Consider the following 12,410-nt stretch of genomic DNA (forward strand, 5'->3'; position numbering starts at 1 on the left):
AAGGAGGGAAATCTTGAATGTCCTCAGTAGAAGACTCTGAATCATCTGAGGCCTGCTCCAAACTTTCCAACTCTGGCTCCATCCTGGGCCTCTTATCAGGAGGGGGCATAGAACCTCTAATTAAAGTAATCAAATCCTCTGCCATTTTAAGCATGTGCTTTTTAGGCACAGACCCTGAAGAACCAGAACTGACACCAGAGGAAGGCAAAACAGGCCTGCCCTTAGAAGAAGCCTTAGAAACAGTAGCAGAAGGCCTAACCACCTTAGGCATAGAAGGGAGAATAGTAACCTGAGAGGCTCCTTCAGCCTGGCCTGCCTCCTGAGAGGCCACATCTTGTAAAATTAAAGTTTCCCCCTGGGACTCAACAGAAACTTCAGCCGGATCCACCTGTTCAGCTGTAGCTTCTAAAGGTCCGGCGTCTGAAACGGACGAATCATCCTGCCTAGGCTTTAAAGATTTGTCTTTGCGCTTCTTAGTAGAAGCCGGCGTCGGAACATCCGACGGCATATTATAATTACACCTCTTGCCAAAGACTAACCTAGCGCAATCTAACCTCCGTTTTATAGTGCGCTTATTAAACCTAGCACAAAACCGACACCCGACTACGTCGTGCTCCGGTCCCAAACAAGGAATACAAAGCGAGTGGTAATCCCTATGCGGTATCTGTTTCCCACAAGAAATACAATTATTCACTTTTTCTGACATCCGGTAAGTAACTGAGGCAAGAAAAAACAAAAATATTCCCCAACGGGGTACTTAGCCCAACTTGGTATCGGTCTGAAACTCCGAAAACGAAAAATTTCAGAACGCCGAACGGCACTTGCAACTCTGCTTCTGCATCGGACCATGCGGCAAAAAAGACTGAGGATATGACGTCGGTCATGCGCCTTTATACCCTGACACTCTGATGTCAGATCTAGGCACCCATGACCGACATCAGCCTAATACTTTGGTATTCGGGCCGACCGAGGACAGCGGACTACCCATAAGTAAGGACTGCAGCAATGTGAGATGAAGAACATCAATAGTTTGCATTCTTTGCTAATTCTAATTTTGGTAGGAATGTTTTTTAACATTACCTTGTTCTATGATTACTTTTAATGCCTTTGTTCCATAATACTACCATTGATGATATAGGTTCAGCTACAATTTGGCCTTGCCTGAACACCACTGTGACACATTACAAGCTGAACATTATTTCTAGAGCCAGATTCTCTAATAGTGATTGTCATCTGCGGTCCTAAGATAGTTGTCTCCCAGGAGGATTAACTAGGGAATCTGCTGTAGTGGTTACTCAAGATACAATTCTTATTATTAAATATGAACAATATATACTTATCTTAATGACAGAGCTCTATGAAGGTCTAGTTTTGGTAACATATCCTCCATTATCTTTCATTTATTATGTGTGTGCCTGATCTGAAGTGTCATCCCCTCTGTCTGCAATCTCTTTTTCTTCTTCCCTCAAATAAGTGCTATAAGAGAAAAAAAATGGAGAATGTGACATGTGTAGTACATGATGGAAAGAGGCAGAGTTCCACGCATCCTAGATAAATTTTATCTACTGCACAGTCCGATAATTTGTGGCATACGTTCTAGTGGTTGGTGAAGATCATTGGATTACAGAGTCATTGGATGATGCTAGGCTAGCAGCCCTAGAGCCATTTTAATTCTAGCCATTCATGTTCCACTTTTCCCAATTATCAATGCTCATGGGCTAGAATGGATTTGGTATATGCATGTGCCTTAGGGAATCTACAAATTGCCTTTGTCCATAAGGACCGCAGGTGGCAAGCTGGGGGGAATTTGTGATTTTTCCATCCATTGGTTCAAACTGTGTTTAAATAGGCTTAAGGCCTGTTTCACATGAATGGGGAGTCTGTTCCAGAGAAGGGGCAATCTCTGAGACACAAACCTCCAATATGTTTATGTCACAGATGAGGTTTAGATCTTTATATCAGGTAATTCTAGTGCTGTTTGTTTTGTGAATACGTTGCAGATTCATCAGGGCTAGATAGGAGAATGCCTTGTAGGTTAGCCTTTCTCAGTAGTCTGTAGAAGACTGAGTACAGGGGTAGGGCTTTGAGGTGGTCCACACAGGATATATTATTAAGACCTTGTATTTTTTTGGCGAGGAACCTCTGTGGCCATTCCAGATGTTAAAAAATGCTATCGCAATGTTCAACTACACTTTGACTGTTGCATGGCTTACCCAAGTCTGTTGCCATAGGGTAAGTCCCTTTATTGTGAGGCGCAGCAATCACAATGTTGATTATATTAAGTAGAGGGTGCAAGGATGCACTGAACAAATATATATATATATATTTATATATATATATATATATATATATATATATATATATATATATATATATTTGTGTGTGTGTGTGTGTGTGTGTGTGTGTGTGCGTGTGTGTGTGTGTGCGTGTGTATGTACTTTAGGTGGTGGAATTATGTACAGAAAGCTGTAAATGAAATGTTTCTGTAAAGCTTGCACTTGTCTGAAGAAGCTCAGTTCAGACTCTTTGTTGGAAAGTGGTTCCTAGATACCTTATTATGAATCATGAATACTCTCAGTTTTTCAGAACATTGGTAGATTAATTACTTGTTATACTGTTGCCAAACCAAATGGCTGTTGCGTCAGGTATGAGAAAGTAATACATTTCATCCTCCTAAAAGGCATATCTCATGTACAAAAATATTTACAACTAATTTTCTTTGCAACTATTGTATTTTATATCATCACAATGATACACCTGTAGAAAGGTATGTAAGACAAAACCTGACACTAAGCTTAAGGCTGGAAATCTGAAGCATATAACAAAAATAACAGTATTTAAACTGTCATGTTTATTTGTGTGCAGAGTATGAAGTGGTTCTTTTTTATTGTAAAATATTTAACCAGCTCACAATGCAGATATTAAAAAAACATTTGACACTGAATAGTAAGGTAAAATCCTAAGTAACCAGTGTTAATATTCATTAACTTTAAAAGCTACCAGTATACAAGGCATTCCTGTTACTTAGTACGCATTTCAAATAAAACTACTTCAATAACTACATTTGTTTGAATACAATACTTTAAAATTTTTTGAAAGAGCTAATTGCTGGTGAGAGGTCAAAGCAAAAGACATATGAATGTACACAAACATGAGTGAGTTAAAAAAGAGTGAATTATGGGAAAGTGAGCAGGCAGCTCGTTGTTAACTGCAGTTCTTTACATTGGCCTAGGCCAGGGCTTCCCATAGTTCTGTAACTTTCATGAGTAATTATTATACAGAGTCATTATCTATCAGGCTGAGTATTAGGTGTAACACAGCCAACTGATATTGTGTTCAAGGCTTTAATCGAAATAGAGTGGGGTCTTTCCAAAGTTTGTCTCTGAGAGTGATGACTGCTAACTACGCTGGCCATTAATGTGTCCTTATGGGAAGTATGCACATCATGTCACATGAGTTACTTAGCCAGACAAAATATATTTCAGTAAATTAAGTAAGACATTTGCAGGAAGATGAGATAATTCAGAAACTGGGGTGAGGAGCAAGTTCAAATTTTGCATCTGAGGTTTTCTGAGGGAGAACTTTCATACCACCTGTGTGTTTTATAGCTAAAGTTAACACTATGCATTGTAGACTAGATGCTATTATACAGCAATAAATGCTAATTTTTCTACATTAAAGTAGTATTCTCTAACATATTCTGGATAAATATGAAGACTTTATTTATTCTTTAATATATTCAGGATAAATATGAAGGCTTTATTTATTCTTTAATACATTCAGGATAATTAATTATGAAGACTTTATTATAATCCTAATGTTCTTCTACAACAAGCTCTTTCCTACGAGTTGTTCAATCAGTTGGTTTAAAAATAACACAACAGAGAGTTAGACAGCTATATAAAATCACTTCCAATACCCAACATTTTAAGTTTAAAGTTTAATCGAGCGCTTCAGTCCCACTATTTCGGACTTCATCAGAATAACACAGAACACTGAAGCCAGGCATTAAATACTAGCTGCTTCTAACACATTGGTTGCCTAATTATGCAAAAAGAAAATGTCATAGTAGCAGGTTGCCCATTACCCAAGAAAACCCACAAAAAAAGCATACATATAAAATACATGTAAAATATGCATAACATCTATACATAAAATGTACATAAAAATATATATACATATTAAAGAAAATGATCATAGCCCATCAAATTCTTTTTCATCCGGGGAAGCGCCCTGCCCTAGCTGACATACTAAACTTTTACAACCCCAAAAGAGAACTACGTTCATGTAACAAAAACCTGATTGAAATCAACCCATGCAATAACAGCGCTGGGGAGGCCCTATTCTCTTATGATGTTGCTAAAGTATGGAACACCCTCCCACCTGAACTCAGGCTACAAAGTCACACAAGCCCCTTCAAGGGCCTTCTTAATTCACACCTCTATGCTAACCCTCTTTGTAACTGCAAAGACCCCCCTTGAAGACCCACTACTCCATATAAGTGACCCACTGTATGCCTCCATTGCATACATTATACTCTCACCTGATATACTCACCTAATATGTATTTTTTTTTGTTGTAAATATTGCAAATAGAGGTTCTACTCCTGAGTATCTTATTGTTTGAGTATCTTATTGTTTTACAAAATTGTTCTTGTACATTTTTGTTTCTCTTACCTTGTATACCAGTTTTTTATTGTTATCTAAACCATGTATGTACTCTGTTAACTTCCTTGGAGCTTTTCTCCACAGGACTCCACTGAAAACAGGCACTTCGTGTCCAGTTGGATTTATCCTGGTAAAATAATGTTAAAATAATAAATACATAAATAATAAAATCATTGCAGGTCCCATCTGTCCCTATATAAAGTAAGCTAATTTTAACCTAAGCAATGCACTTAGTAAAATCTGGTCATTAAGGCCAGGAAACTCAGTGACATTGGTTTTAATCTGCCATTTGCTCTCTTTGTATTCTAAAAAATCATTGATAGGGCCCCCTCTATACTTACGTTTTCTTTAATATGTATATATATTTTATGTATGTTTTATGTATGGATCTTATGTATATTTTACATGTATTTTATATGTATGTTTTGTTTGGGGGCTTTCCTGGGTAATGGGCAACCTGCTGCTATGATATTTTCTGATTTATATAATTAGGTAACCAATCTGTTAGAAGCAGCTAGTATTTAATGCCTGGCTTCATTGTTTTTTGTTATTTTGATGAAATCAAAAATACCGGAACAAAAGTGTTCAATTAAACTTTAAACTTCAACTTTTGGGTATTGGAAGTGATTTTATCCAGCTGTCTGACTCTCCATTGTGTTGTTTTTCTGAGTTTTATTATTTTGTTGGTTATTTGGTGTAAAAATAGAGGAGATGGCTAGTGTTTGTAGTAATGTAAAACAAAAAGGTGACTACAAGGGTGGTGGGGAACTAAATCCTTTTTAAGAAATATCTTTATATTGGTTTGTTTGTTTTGAAGGTAAGTTGCCTACCTAGGGAGTTAAATACCAAGTTCCACAGTTGTTGGAACTTCAACACCTGTGGGTACTTCAAGGAAATCCCTTGGTGGGATGCCAGATTTCTGCTTGAGGTACAAATAAATAACTCACTCAATACAAGAGATGAAACTAAGCTAGATCAGTTAACACTTGCATTGTTTTTTGCTCCTCTTTTTTCCACAAAAAAAAACGAAGCCAGCAGCCAATGGCAAAACTGTGGGTTTATTAGACTCCTATAAAATACAGAGGTAGTCAAAAGCAACAAACTGGTTTTGGCTAACACTATTACTCAGCCTTCCTCAGTGTAAAAAGTAAATAATGTTAGGCACATTTAAATACTATTCATGTGAATTCATATCCAACAACTATTGGTTCCTCACAAATTTTCATTTAATCCAGGTGAAAATAATGCACCCAATTTTACAATCCATTTCTTTTCTTTCAATTTTAAAAGGCTATGCCAACCTGCTTTAGTAGCCCTATTGCCCATGATTTTATCTATAACTGTGAATTTAAAGGAAGCACTGGGGTGTTTGTTAGTATGTTTAAATAATACATTGGTAGTTTTTTTGTTCCTGATTTCACTTATATGTTCAGAAATATGATTTCTTAAAGGTCTAGATGTCTGACCAACATAGAATGCAGAGCAGGTACAGATAGCTAGGTAAACCATCCAATCAGACCCACAGTTAGCAAAAAAATGGATATCAGATATATTTCCTGTATTGTGACTAGTAAAGTCATTTGTTTTGCTAGCATTCTTACAATGAGTGCAATGGCCACATGGTACACAACCTACTACAGGGTCCCCAGTCAACGTTCTTTGACTAAGATTATTGGGTCCTCTGAGAAAGTGCTTATAGTGGCTCAGCTGGGATCCAATATTCCTCCCCTTGTGAAATGAGAACAGACACCTGTCACCCAAAATCGTAGAAAAATATTCATCAGCCTGTAATATATTCCAATGTCTTTGCACGCTATTGGGTAAAAGATCCATATTTCTGCCATAGGTGGTCACCAGACGAGTGACTGCTTGATTATTCACTGATTTTTGTTTATACTGCAAAGTCTCCCACCTATCTATAGTGGAGACAGTATTGCTAACACTTAGGACATGCTCCATAGCATAACCCCTAGCCTTAAATCTAGATATAAGGTCCTGCCTATGATGTTCGTAGGTGTTATCCTCCGAACAAATACGTTTGATTCTGAGAAACTGGGACTTGGGTATGTTCCTGCAGATGTGGGGCGGATGATGGCTGGAGGCATGGAGAAGGGAGTTGTACTGGGGGTACTTACAATATAACTGTGTCGCTAGGGTATAATTCTCATTCCTCTTAATTAATACATCCAAAAATGTAATACTCCAGGAGTGATAATTGGCTGTAAAGTTGATACCCCACTTATTATCGTTCAAATACTCTACAAATTCCCTTAGGTATATAACATCCAATCTCCATGCCATCCAGCAATCATCCAAAAATCTTCTACAGATGTCATTTTCATCCAGGTATATATTGTGACTATTGTCATAAATCAAAAACTCCTCCACACAGGCCATGAACAAATCTGCATAAATTGGAGCAAATGATGCCCCCATGGCAGTCCCTTGAGTTTGCCAATAACATTTGTCTTGATAATAAAAGACATTCTTAGTCAATACATGTTCAGGAAGCCCAATGAGAAGAGTGTTGAAACCTGGGGAGTAAAATTCAGACCTTCGTAACCAATATTCCAGGGCATCCAAACCCGCCCAATGGGGAATATTGGTATATAGGGCGGAGACATCCAGAGTGCAGAGTAACCACCCAGGTTCTAGTTAGGTGCCCACAATGATTTAGAGAAACTCTGTGGTGTCTTGCAATCTGGATCTTACCCACTTAAGTAAAGGTTGCAAAGGTCTAGTGAGGAATCGGGACAGGGGTTCTGTCAAAGAGCCCCTACCTGAGACAATAGGTCTACCCGGTGGATGGCTCAAGTCTTTGTGTATTTTGGGAAGAAAATATATATATTGATTAGTAGGATCTTTGACCATTAAATAGTATTGATCCTGATCAGAAATAATACTTTCGTCCCTAGCTAACCTCAAAAATTGGTCAGTTCCCTTCCTAAATCTGAAAGTGGGATCTAAAGGCATGCAAGTGTAATAACATCCATCCCCTAATTGTCTCAATGCTTCCTCATTATACTGTGTCCAGTATATGACCACCACCACTCCCCCCTTGTCTGCAGGTAAAATAACCAAGTCCCTGTTTTCAGTTAATTGTTGTAAGGCTAATGTTTCAATCTTAAAGAAGTTGTTAGTTCTGCACATATGTTCCCTAAAATTGTAATGTAAATCCTTCAATACAGAAGTCTGAAACATCAACACATGGGGGTGCATGGGGGGTGTAAATCTGGTAAAACCTGTGATATTGAAATTTATCACTACATGCAACGTTATCAGAGTCCTTGAAGAACATTCTTAGATTTAATAATCTACAATAAGCAATAACATCCTGAGCTAGCTTGTCTTCTGCACAAAGAAACCAGGAATAAAACGGAGCCTCTTGTTCAACACTTTTATTTGTATGTCAGACAACGATATATCGGATATGTTTAGTACATTATTCTGATCTATTATGTCCATGTCATCAGTACCAGTAGACCATCAATATTGTTTATTCTTTGTGTGTTTCCTACCCCCCCCCAACCTGCCTTTGTCTAAAGGGTTAGTTCTTTTAGCTGTGGAAGAATCTCCAAGTTGCTGTGTGTCGGGGTCTGTTGCAGATGATGATTCATCACCAGAAGTTTCATAGTTGGAACTGGACTGTGTAACTCTTTTTAAGATTGAGCTGGGTCTCCTACGTTTACCCCCTTTAGTGACTGTATCATTAAACCTAACCCGTTTACTCATATTGTTAAACTGGCTTCCCTTTTCAGAATCTGTTAAATCCCTCTGAAATTTTCTCATCTTCTTAGATTTGAGATATTGCTCTAGATTAACCAAATCCTTGTTTCATTTGTTGAGACAAATTCGGTAAACTGGTAATCCCTCATATGTTCTGGTAATCTCACACAACTTGGTGACTTCCACCATTTCTGTTTCAATGGTCCTGTCATAATAGGCTGATAGGATTTTAACAAAGCCCATTGATGCTTGTTGCTGGGCATTCACCCATCGTTTAGTCAAGTCACTATCAATTTTGTCCACCAAAGGCTGAAGCCGAATCCTCAAGCCGCATGGAGCCATATATTTGGCCAAATAGGCCTTGAATAATTTTGCATGCTAGACACTGGTTCTAAGTGACCGCATTTGTTTGGTTAAATTCTGAAAATGTGCTTCACAAGAAGCCTCCATATTTGTCGGGTTAGGATTATTATGTGTATCATTGCCAATGCCCAAACCAAAAACACTCAAATCATCCTTATCGGCTGACAATCCCCTCAAAATGCTAGACAAATCCATGACAATAGAAATAGCAAAAAATGTTATCCGTAAATGAATATAAATAAATTGACCTATTGATCAATGAATAAAGTACCAAATCTGATGTTTCTAGTGCGACAAAAAGTCAAATTACAAGAAAGGAATGATACATTTTGTATTCAACCCAACAGTGTATGGCATTAACCACTCACTAAAATTTTCAAAAAGCCTCCTACGGGCCTAACTTACAATTGGAATTAACCAATACAGCAATGCTATGTTCAGAATGGTGCATGTAACCACCATCTAATTGTTCCTTAGCCAAGAAGGACAATAATAGCCCTTGCTCACAATTCCGAAAGGACACAAGAAATCTTTATGCCAATAGAGCAATGCTATGTCCACTTGTGCTGTCAATATTAAAGATCGAACAATAATAGCCCTTGCTGTGACTGGTAGAAAGAACAAAAATGAAACCACACTGCTGGAACACCCCCAAGGAGTGTTAACTTCAAAAAAGTGTGCCCCCACCAAAAACTGCAGATCAAATGGTCAAAATAAGACCCTATAAAGAGCTCTAATTTGCACAGTATTGTCAGAATTTGTCAGCTAAATGAAAGGGTTGTCAGTATCATTCAATAAGGTCATACATACAGACCATTTAAAGAAAAAAATACACCAAAAATGGAAAATAGTCCAAAATTGATTACTGGGCAGGGATCTGATAAACAATAATAATTGTCACCGATTAGTCACCAAAAAATAAACTGAGCACAGATTCATAATTAGAATAAATAATTTTAACCAGAGCCCTTAGTCTACCCAGGAGTGTTAAATACAATATAGAGGGTAGAGTCCTACTTGTACATAGGAATATACAAAAATACCACAAAATGTATATCATGCCCCAAAAAGTTATTCTCAAAGCAAGATGCTAGAATTATTGCTAGATCAGAGAGATAAAATACATTCAAAACCAGTGAGGTAAATATTAACTTGACTTAACCCGACCTACAAAGACCTAACCTGAAAATAAACACCTATTGATTCCCAATATATACCAGTATAATGGAATAAGTTGATGCATTTAACTATATACCATCAAACTATATTTGTTGTAATATATGCATAAAGATCAACATGTGGATAATGTGTATCCCTAATGTATGAACAAGATTAAACAGGCCTGAATGGAAAAACATATATACTGCCCAGAGTTTAGTTTAAATCAAACACATATGGAAATACAAAGCTGATATATAATAGCAGCATCCAATGTCAGATACTGGCCCCCTTCCATGCCACTCTTGAAAGGTGGTAGAACATTCATAGTCCACACAAGATTGTCCATTCAACGTTCAATAATAGCCACACTCAAAAGATATATTAATAATATCCAAATGTCAATACAAGAAGCCCAACCTGTAAAAAGCAAAAAATATAGCTACAATGTCAAAAACAATGGCTAAATGATCACCGCATAACCCAGTCTGACATAAGGCACTGATAAGTGCAACTCTAAATCAAAAGTACATCTTGTGCAGGTCCTTGATAAGATGTTCAAATGTCAATAGCCCTATTATAGAGCCAATAAGTCAATGTATTCAATAAAAAATTCTTCAGCAGTCTTGTAAATTAACAGATGGCAAAGTGAAAGAATCACATAATTATTCTGTATATTCCTAGAATCTGACGTAGACAAAAAATAAAAGAGAGTCACCTCCTGGTTCCCGATCCTCATATTAAGTCAAATAACAGCACACCAAATGTTTTTTATACTAATGAGCAGGAAAGTCACAACAAAATGGCCGCCTCCTAACTCTGTGACGCAAAAAGTATAAGTGAAGACAATAATACATTAACTCAGTTCGTAATGAGCCCAAAAACATTCATACGACAACTTTCATTCAATTATGCCCATATTCATCTCCCTGTTCATCATAATCTAGACTGAGATATTCAATAGTGCATAATGTTGACACCTCGAAGAAGATGATAAAGATTCTGATAGCAACTGAAGAAAATATTAGCAAACCTCAGTTGCCAACCAACAGGAACCTGATACACCTACGAATAATATCCAGTTACATAAATGAAATAAGCCTTCCAAGTTGCTGAGCCTTATAGAGATACGCCAAACTGTAGAGCCAAATAATAAGCTCAAAATCACCCCAAACACCATCGCCGTAATGGAAACAAATCCAAAATGAGCAAAAAAATGGTTGAATAAACACAATGTAAAATCCAGGACTAGAAAAGGATGGATGATAAAATGGCTGAAGGAGCTGGATATTCACATCCAACAGTTACTCCGACACACAGCACGCCAAAGGCCAACAGCAGGAACAAGAAAGAGAAACCCAAAGTAAAATGTTTCCTGCATGTATGACAGCTGCAAGGCTCCAAAACACAAAGAGCATAACACAAAAAATGAAGCCAGCAGACAATGGCAAAACTGTCGGTTTATTAGACTCCTATAAAATACAGAGGTAGTCAAAAGCAACAAACCGATTTCGGCTAACACTATTACTTAGCCTTCCTCAGTGTAAAAAGTAAGTGATGTTAGGCACATTTAAATACTATTCATGTGAATGCATATCCAACAACCATTGGATCCTCACAAATTTTCATTTAATCCAGGTGAAAATAATGAACCCAATTTTACAATTCATTTCTTTTCTTTCAAATTTAAAAGGCTATGCCAGCCTGCTTTAGTAGCCCTATTGCCCATGATTTTATCTATAACTGAATTTAAAGGAAGTACTGGGGTGTTTGTTAGTATGTTTAAATAAGGCATTGGTGGGTTTTTGTTCCTGATTTCACTTAGATGTTCAGAAATACGGATTCTTAAAGGTCTAAATGTCTGACCGACATAGAATGCAGAGCAGGTACAGGTAGCTAGGTAAACCAGCCACAGACCCACAGCCGTACATGCAGGAAACATTTTACTTTGGGCTCCACTTTTTTCCACCAAAAGTGACAATGGTCAATATGTATTTTAAGAGTATTCCATAATGTCAAATAAGGACCCATGATGATAACATTGACTATGTTTCTTTTAAGATTGCCAAAGTCAGTAACACTGTGTGTGTGTGTGTGTGTGTGTGTGTGTGTGTGTGTGTGTGTGTGTGTGTGTGTGTGTGTGTGTGTGTGTGTGTGTGTGTGTGTGTGTGTGTGTGTGTGTGTGTGTGTGTGTGCATGTGTCTGTGTCTGTGTCTATGTCTGTGCATACCACTGAGTGATTTGTTTCAAGAGGCAAATATTGTACAAAGCGGTCAGAGGAAAGCTGCTGTTTAGTGTTTTCATCTCAAGAGGTGGTTGAGTCTTTTATTTTCTAAAGTATGTACTGTAAATGCCTATGGAAACAGACATAGATGAGGGAAACCCAGGCCACCTTTTTCCGTTACAGTGTCTAAAATTAAACTGTGTATCTTATGTCTGCTATTGCGAGAAATAAATTGATAAGGTTAGCTTTTGAATATTCCTAATCCAGCCATA

Source organism: Protopterus annectens, chromosome 6.part1 (genome assembly GCF_019279795.1).
Source record: "Protopterus annectens isolate FY-2018-M chromosome 6.part1, PAN1.0, whole genome shotgun sequence".
Taxonomy (NCBI): Eukaryota; Metazoa; Chordata; order Ceratodontiformes; family Protopteridae; genus Protopterus; species Protopterus annectens.